The following is a 10,000-nucleotide window of genomic DNA, read 5'->3' as shown; positions in this document are numbered from 1 at the left end:
GTTTTCTACGTCCTTCCTGACTGTGATTTGTATACTGCTGGGATTTCTGTGTGTGTATATGTAGACACAATATGAGGGTGTTTATAATACTGAGGTGATACGTGTAACATGTGAGGCGGGAACACGGTTGGCATAAGCATCATCATCATCATCATAATTTATTTATTGCCACTAATTCCGCAGCGCTGTACAGAGAACTCACTCACATCAGTCCCTGTCCCATTGGAGCTTACAGTCTAAATTCCCTAACACACACACAGACAGACAGACTAGGGTCAATTTGATAGCAGCCAATTAACCTACCAGTATGTTTTTGGCGTGTGGGTAGAAACTGGAGCACCCAGAGGAAACCCACGCAAACACAGGGAGAACATACAAACTCCACACAGATAAGTCCATGGTCGGGAATTGAACTCAAGATCCCAGTGCTGTAAGGCAGAAGTGCTAACCACTTAGCCACCGTGCTGCCCCAGAAAATATCTGGGAATGTAGGTGACTTTGGGCAGATTTGGGCTGTGGCACCGACATAGACCTGTTACCCCCAGTGAGGGGTTGTGACGCCCCAGTGCCAGGAGAGATTAAGGTCCGTTGTGATCTTGAGCCTCCTAACTATAAAGGTGGGACAGGGAGGTGCGGTCTAACGTGATCTGCCCAATCGCCTGTCAGGAGCCGTATGATTTGTGATACTAGAGAGTAGATGCTGATGATGATGATAGTGAGCGGGCTCCAGCACTAACTAGCGCTTCTGATTGGCTGATCACCTCTAGAGCTGATACGGCTGCATTCATCGCTCGTGACTATATTACAGGATTGAGCGTACGCCGGTAGTTTGTTTTTTTTTGCCAAGATTGCAGTTCTGTTGATCATGAAATGTAATTTTATATCCGACGTACGCTTTCCCCAAAGATAGCGCATGTGCTATTAATGCTGAGCCGGACACAGCTTCTCCAGTGATGCGTTGCGCAATGTGTACGGCGCAGTATATGGGTATAAAATACTGGTTTTGAGCATGTCTTTTTTTAGCGTAATTTACGCACAATTTGCATCTAAATCAGTTTATGGTTTACAGTAAAATAATTTTCATCACAACTTGAGATTATCAGAGTGTGCAGAAAACAGATCACTGAATGAGTGTTCAATCTACATATACACACCTGCACATGTACAGATGCACATACATGTTAACATGCGTGCTCATACACACGTGTGCACACACATTCAAGTACTGCACAATCAAAGTGACCACTCTTAAACAATCACATTTTGTGTTAGATCCACGTGTCACAGCTGTAACAATAACTGTATTAAAGTACAGATCGTGGCGTGTGTGCCCAGCATTACATCTTGCAAATACTGTAACATCCATGTATAAGACCTAGGGCTAGATTTACTAAGCTGCGGGTTTGAAAAAGTGGGGATGTTGCCTATAGCAACCAATCAGATTCTAGCTTTCATTTATTTAGTGCTTTCTACAAAATGACAGCTAGAATCTGATTGGTTGCTATAGGCAACATCCCCACTTTTTCAAACCCGCAGCTTAGTAAATCTAGCCCCTAGAGTGATCCTGGCGTAGCCGGTGAAGAGATGTCACCTTGGTGCAGAACAGACATAGGACGGACACCTTGCTATAACCTGGGACCCGATGACTGACATGTATAGTAAGCAGTAGGATATTTACCATGTAAATACAGGAAAGACCCAGCTTAAGGCTGACAGACTGTTGATATACAACAGGACACTGGTATCTGATTAGTCATTGTTACCCTATTTATATGACATGTTTGTGCCTTTGTCTGAAGCACGTAAATACTTGATACTGCAATTTAGAGTTGAGCTAGAACACGCACGCTCCCAACTCTAAATTCATCCAGACTTTTTAAATTTGTCCTCTCCCCTCATAAAGCCACAAGGTGTCTGTTTCCTCCTTTCTTTCCTTTGCTCCCAACTCTGAATGATCCCATTATATTTATTTTAGATCCTTTTTACAGTGAATAAAATAAAGGCACAAATGTATTTGTAAAGTTACCAGACCGTCCATCATTAGACCTCTGTAGAGCAACCGTTCTACAGAGAGATCAGGGTGTCCCAGGTAAATCATTGTATTATACTGAATAAGAGATGGATCCATGTCTGTTTATTGTGTATTTGTGCTGTCATTGGACACTTAACCCATTCTCTGCCAGGGGACTGAGGGAGAAGAGACCAGTAATCTGTGTTTGGTTTCTCAGAGTTCACAGAAACCAGATGACTTCATACAGCTCACACACACCCGTGTTCCAGGACTACGGGATTTACTTTCTCTAACGCTCTTAACCCCTTAATGGGACATCGTTCCTACTAAATAAAGAGCTGTTGGATTCCTGTCCTCTGCTCTCATCCCTCAGGACTAAGCAGTACGACCACTTGGCAGGAAGACCGGTTATTTCTTGGGGTCTGTTAATCAGTCAAAGTGTTGTGTGCTTCCACCTGGATCCTCCCCAACAATGTAATCCGAGAGAGACACCCCAGACGCTGTGTTATTAGCGGTAGTATTGTAGTTACAGCCTGCACAAAATCGGATTTATTCAGGGAACAAATGAGGGGGGTTGTTATTACTTGTCATCAAGAATAATTACTAGTTGTCCTCTCTATGAGGAGGTCTATTATCGTGTAGAATTATCACTGAGGGTTTTCTCCATGCGGTTGTATCATGAGTTCAATTTCCAACCATGGCCTTATCTGTGAGGAGTTTGTATGTTCTCCCCGTGTTTGTGTGGTTTTCCTCCGGGTGCTCCGGTTTCCTCCCACACTCCAAAAACATACTGGTAGGTTAATTGGCTGCTTATAAATTGACCCTAGTCTGTGTGTGTGTGTGTGTGTGTCAAGGAATATTAGACTGTAAGCTCCAATAGGGCAGGGACTAATGTGAGTTCTCTGTACAGCACTGCAGAATTAGTGGCGCTATATATATAAATGATGATATAGAATAATTACCGGTTGCCCTGTCCATGGGGTAGTGTCTTATCAAGAATACTTACTGGTTGTTGTTTGTATCTCATCATCTAGACCAGTAGTGTCTAATATATTGACCTGCAGGTTATTCTTATGGGGCTGCTTGAAGGACCCGCCCGGTACTAAACCAACTGACCTGGACCTAAGAACTGAGCCCTGTCCAAAGGTCCAGGAAGTAGATCCAGAAATAAAAACTCCTTCTTCAAAAATTGTATCCCAAGAAGGGAATTTCCCTTTTTTTGAATTAGCATTTTATTGTTTTTGCAAATATTCCATGTTCCTGTAGTCTAGGACTCTTTAGAATCAGTGAGGATATCGTCAAGGTCGGTAAGTTGGAACAACTATAACATATCTTGAAATGTTTCATTAATAAAGCCTGCTGGGGCATTGCGTAGTGGTATGCTCATGGTGGTCACTGTAGGTGGTCACATACTGTGGATGACATAATAAGCTGTTCTCAAATACAGTTTAGTCAACAATTGGTCTCCTTGTAGGTGACTCTGTAATCAGAGGAAGAGGATATCTGTGTTTTTTTACTATTATTTGGTTGTCTTTTTATAGTCTTTGTAACAATGAAATAAATAAATATTCTGGCCTTGCTGGAGAGACAGAGGGTCGGATGAATCCTTCTTCTAGGTTCTCTGCAATCTAATTCTTTATAGCTTTGCTCTCTGGTTTCACAGCGGGTCGGTCTTACAATGTGGAACGTAGACACTGGCAAACAGCTCAATAGTTCAGTCCCCATATCTGTTAGTTAGTAGAAGCCCTGCTTGTTGCTTATTGAAAACATCAGAATAGTCGACATATAGAGCTGGAAGCCCTAGAGCACAATAAAGCTAAAGTTATGGGATTCTACAAACAGGATCTTCTGCAGAATTGGTCCAAGAGGTCAATTGACCTTCTCAACAGTTAGTAATGGGATTGTGCCTGAGAAATGTTGGGTGCCCAAAGATGCAGAATGAAGACTGGATGAGGTCAAAGGACATAGACTCCTTATGATGTACTTCTACCCTGAACTTCAGGGGAGTTGTTTCAGATGTGATGAAGCCTGGAAGTAAAATCTTATCATTAAAGGCTTCAGTGGTTTGTGGGACCTGTTTGGAGAGGACCGGAGGTTTATATTAAGTAGCAAAGATAGGACCATAATATTCCCAGCCACTCTGGAATCCACAAAAGCCATATTCATGATAGGAGAAGCTCTCCAAAGTTGACAAAGAGAGAATGAAATGGGTTTCCTACCGGACCTGCTCGATGGGAAGTGGGTCTGCCAGGGCAGGTGGAGATGAGATGGTCCTTAGTCCCACAATATAAGACCAAGATAGTGTCTGTTTCATTAGAAAAGTTGGTGCGTCCTAGTTGAACAGGTTCCTCCTCAGAGGTGAGGGCATTGGTTCTTCTAGACCTGTCCTTCTCTAACTTAACTCCCTGATGTGAAGATCCAACTGGTTACCAGGGGCAATAAGCTCTTCCAGTTGGGTTGGTAAATCTCAACCAGTCATCTGGTCCTTAAGACGATTAGAGAGTCTTTCATCAATTTGAACATATGAGCAATTAAGTCATTCAGTGTTCGGGCAGACCCTAATTTTGGACGGTGGCTTAGACTGAGTGACATTGCTCAGATTATGTATAATATGGTCCAGTAATAGATGATCAGTAAATGTCAGATATACTTAATGCATTCTGTAAATAAATACAATTATCAGTGTACATAAATGAAACTTACTTCTTATAACACAGTATCATGGAGGTTATTATAATATCTAAATACAAAAACATCAACGCTGGAGTAAGATGGTTATGTATTGTGGATACAGGTTTGAGCACATCATTATAACCTGCTACAATAATGACCTAACAGTTTGCGGCACGCGGGCAGCGCTGATACATTGGCTGTATATTCTCTGTGCTTAACCCTTTCTTTAGATGGGACGGAAGGTAGATAATAGTGGAAGCTGCTGCTTTGCTCCTGCCAATTCTTCCATTAGTTTCAGAATATTTCTCTTTTTCTTGTCTCCCAGGAGTCGGCATCAGCTCAAGAAATCCAAGAATCGGGGAACTTCCACAATGTCGCCCTCCCTCAACCACTATCACTTGACCTGCCTGTGTCCACCACGCTGCCATCGGAACCCCCTCGGGAGACCTGGGGTGGAAAGTATGAGTTCCTGCTGTCATGTATCGGCTATTGTGTGGGTCTGGGCAATGTCTGGAGATTCCCCTATCTGTGCTATAGAAATGGAGGAGGTAAGTGCTAGCTCTGAGGGCAGATCTGCTGCTAATTGTAAATGTGAATCACAGGAGACTTCTATAGTGTAACAAAGTTTTGCTATTAAATCTGAAAATGGATTATTTGTGTAGTGGGAGCAGGGCCATCAGCCTTTGTGTGAGGAGGGCCTTCAGCCATAGTGGGAGCAAAGCCAACTGGGGGGGGGGCAGGGCCAGCCACGTTATGGGAAGCAGGGCCTGTGGCATTAGAGGGAACAGGGCCAGCCACATTATGGGAGCAAGGCCAGCCACGTTAAATAGAGCAGGGCCATGGTCCTTACAGAAACATGGAGAGGATGGTGGACATGGGTCTTTTGGGAGCTATAACCCAGGCTGGCTACAGTTTTTGTTTCGGATATGGAACTGGATGACCAGGAGTTGGTGTCACTTTATGATGACCCTCTTCTGGGTGACAAACCTAGTAGGACTTGCAGGGTAATCTCTGGTAGGGCGACACCCGTCTGTAAATTTACTGACATTAAGCTTATACCTTTGTGATTTACTATGTCCATTACTTAAACCACTAGTGTACTTTGTCTTTTGTTGCTGTATGTCTCCCATCGCCCATGTTGATTGTAAGCTCTTCAGGACAGAGACCTATTGCAGTTGTAACTCCATTATGTCTTGCTTCTTGTAATTATTTGTGGTACAATATCGGCCATGGGCCCTGAAACTGTATCTGAAGCCTATTTACGTCCAGAGTCGTCGCATCCTGTAACATAACCTTATCTGAACGGCCGATGCCCCGGGAGATACTGTGCAGAACTGACACAGTTGTACAGAAGGCTCAGTAATCTCGGGCAGCTGGAGTATTTATAGCTCCACGCCCTGTCATATAATTACCCGACTGAGGTAAGGATCAGGGTGTGACACAATTTGCAAGTGGAATCAAAAAATTGCTGCAATTCATGACGAAGTTGCTCAGAGCTTAATATATGTGTCGGCGTTGTATGTTAAATGTGCGTCGTTGTATGTTAAATGTGCGTCGTATGTTAAATGTGTGACGTTGGGCTGCTGAGACGCCAGTTACCGCCGTGCACCCTGAAACCAGCACCAGCGCTCATAGTCTGTGCTTGTTGTGGCAATTTAAGTGGGGACAAACAGCGCAGAGTCCCCCTGAACACTGGGCAACGATAGGCTGGGCTTGTAACACTATGGGGGACATTCAGTTAGGACAAGGTGCCGCCAACATCGCCTCGATGTTCGGATGCACACATATCCACCCCTAAGGGTCAGGAATCTCCGAAACCTCTGTGGGACGCTAGAAGAAATCAGCGGAGATCCCATCCTCAACATGACATTTAGAGATTCTGCATGTTTTGCTTGTGCACTACTGATCCCAGCAAACCCTGGGAACCCTAAACTGCTTGGGTATATTGGTGCTTATAGGCTTCCAGGAAGCATGTAAAAAAAGGTTTATTAAAATAATACTCCCGCACACCCTCATTACCCATAAAATAGTGACCGACATCCAGGGAGCATCCTCTTCAGTCTCGCAGCCTTTAATCCAATGGGATTTAAAATAAAATAAAAACATTTGAACGACACAGACGCCGCGGAATGAATGACAGGACTCGCGGCTTTTCCGTCGTAACCAAACAGAGCAGCTTTCTCATGCTCTGACCAATCAGAATGAGGCTGGTCTGTTTGGTTATTACTGGTAAATGTACTTCTGAGACCGTGTCTGAGAACATGTTATATCTATGTTCATATTTACACACAGTATCGCAATCTGCAATTACATTTAAAGCTCTTGTGATCGCCACTTTTGCATTTTTCAAATCAGTAACTGATTATCCTTTACTCTAATAACCATCCAGGAAGATCCCGGGACATCAAAGTCTAGTTTGTAGATATTTATTTTCTATTCTTCCTCTTCCTCCTATCTGAGCTGTTGCAGTAGTGATAATGGTGATTTATTGCTGAAACCAGAGTGATCTGTCAGTAATTATATACACATAGGGCCTGATTCATTAATGATCTTAACTTAAGAAACTTCTTATTTCAGTCTCCTGGACAAAACCATGTTACAATGCAAGGGGTGCAAATTAGTGTTCTGTTTTGCACATAAGTTAAATACTGACTGTTTTTTCATTTAGCACACAAATACTTGATAGCTTATTTGTACACTGAAATTTAAAGTTGATATTTGTTTGCTACATGAAACAACAGTCAGTATTTAACTTATGTGCAAAACAGAATACTAATTTGCACCCCTTGCATTGTAACATGGTTTTGTCCAGGAGACTGAAATAAGAAGTTTCTTAAGTTAAGATCCTTAATGAATCGGACCCATAATCCGTTATTAATACACAGAAATCCATCAGCTCTGTAATTTGGTTCATTGCTCCGTGTAGAGCTGATTCCTCAGCCTATCATCGGGGGATCCTTGTCGGTTTTTCACCTGGTTACTTTCTGAATTTGAATGTTAATGGCAGTTCCTGTACATGACAATGAGGGAGGTGTTGTTAGTCTCTCTCCCACCAATATCCGGCCTCTGGTCTAGGTGGGCTCCCCAGTGTGACGTGTCAGACAGTGCGAGGTGCGGCTGTCTTCAGGAATGTGACAGCAAACAGGTCCAGACCGTGTCCTGATACAAGGAATCTGTCAGTCTTCAGTGTCTGCCACGTCCTCTTCTGACTGATAGACAGTATAATTCACAATATATGTAATGTGGATATAGATTAGATCACAGAACGTGGGAGAGACTTGCAACATACTAATTACAGACTTGCAGAGGCGAAACCCTAATTTATCCCTCCTAATGATGTACAGTAAATCACTGATACTCTGTGTATTCTGCTGTGTTACTGATCTGCACCGATCAGCAACAACATGGAAACCACTGGGAAGTGAAGTGAATAACATTAATTATCCTGTTACAATGGCACCTGCAAGAGCTGGGATATATTAGGCAGCAAGTGAAGTCAGTTCTTGAAGTTGATGTGTTGGAAGCAGGAAAAATGGGCAACTGTAAAGCTCCCTGCCTAGGTGTGATCTTTGACCCGGAACTATCCTTTGTTTCTCACATCAACTCTATATCTAAATCATGTTACATACATCTAAAAAACATTTGCAGAATTCGCACATATCTCACGCAAGACACTGCAAAAACCTTAATTCATGCACTTATCATCTCCCGCATTGACTATTGCAATTCCTTCCTTACTGGTCTTCCCCAAAACAGACTCAAACCCCTACAATCTATTTTGTACGCAGCGGCAAGATTGATTTTCCTTGCAAAACATTATTCCTCTGTTGAATCACTCTGTATGTCTCTACACTGGTTGCCTGTTTTCTACCGAATCCAATATAAAATACTTTTACTAACCTACAAGGCCATCAACAAAGCTGCACCAACATACATCTCTCTTGTCTCAAATTATATACCCCAACTTGGCAACTCCGTTCTACACAAGATCTGCGTCTCTCATCCACCCTCATCACATCCTCCCATTCCCGGTTAGAGGCCTTTTTTGGGCTGCACCCACTTTGTGGAATTCTCTCCCTCGCACAAGAAGACTCTCCTGTGGTCTACAAACTTTCAAGCGTTCTCTGAAAAACCACCTCTTCAGACAAGCTTATAATATTCCTCAATCACCCTCTTAACTTCACTACATTACCCTATTACCACCCGTTACACAATTTCACACAAGACAACTACCCCCTGACCAACATTGTTGTGTGACTGGATCATTTCGCTTGCGAATCACTTTTACCTTTTGCAGTCTTGCTGGACCGAAATGCAAAATGTAGACTTAACCTCATGTATCAAACTCCCATTGTCCCATATGTTGTAAGCTTGCGAGCAGCGGCCTTCTCACCTCTTTTTCTGTTTTACCCAATTTGTTTCTTACTGTATTTGTCCCCAATTGTAAAGCGCTACGGAATATGTTGGCGCTTTATAAATAAATGATGATGATGATCTCTGAGCGACTTTGACAAGGGCCAAATTGTGATGGCTGGACGACTGGGTCAGAGCATCTCCAAAAAACAGCAGTGTGGTTGGATCACGTAGAAATTACTTATTGTAGATTTTTATTTCAATTACGGTTCAGTGCGCCGCTTTATATCATTGTAAATGTACTGATTTTTGATATTGTGTTGAATTTCTGTATTGGAAATGTATTTATTTCTGAGGCTGTTTGCCATGTAGGAGGAAATCTGTTGTTCTAACCTCTGAAGGCAGACTAATCATGCTAATGAAGTCTTTTCATCTCAGAAGTGACCAACATATCTTTTTAAGCTGGGTACACACTACACAGTTTTTCATCCAATAATCGGCTAAATCAGCCGACATACGACCGCTCGTTCAAAAGTCGGGTCAGTGTGTGTAGTGACACGTTGGTCGAAAGTCTGCCCAAATGGACGATTGTTGGTCGTACCGTTTAATATTTTCGTTCCAATCTCGTTTCCGCTGTGTAGTGTGTATAAACTTCCGACCGATCCACAACAGTGAGTATGAAATTACAGTCATTGCTCACGACAACATGGCTGTAAAAAGTCGCTAAAGGGACGTCCGCTCTTCCCTTTATCGTCCTAAACAAGGATAGTGTGTATGCAGTCCATGGACCGAGCGATCGGAACATCGATCGCATGTAAAATCGCTCGGCATAAAAAGTTGGTTGACATTTCTGTAGTGTGTACCCAGCTTTAGTCTGAATGCACAGCAGGAGGTTGTTACATTTTTCCTGTCTTGTTAAAAAGATGAACTACATGAATAATGCAAACTGCATGTAATTTAGGA

At 42.8% G+C, this 10,000-nt stretch overlaps 1 pseudogene; it reads left to right on the top strand.

Annotated features, from left to right (window-relative positions):
• LOC142140660 (sodium-dependent proline transporter-like) overlaps positions 1-10,000 on the top strand; it is a 37,248-nt pseudogene that overhangs the window by 7,751 nt on the left and 19,497 nt on the right.

Source organism: Mixophyes fleayi, chromosome 2 (genome assembly GCF_038048845.1).
Source record: "Mixophyes fleayi isolate aMixFle1 chromosome 2, aMixFle1.hap1, whole genome shotgun sequence".
In the NCBI taxonomy this organism is placed as follows: domain Eukaryota; kingdom Metazoa; phylum Chordata; class Amphibia; order Anura; family Limnodynastidae; genus Mixophyes; species Mixophyes fleayi.
The sequence above is the reverse complement of the archived record's forward strand: the minus strand, read 5'-3'. Positions and strand labels throughout refer to the sequence as shown.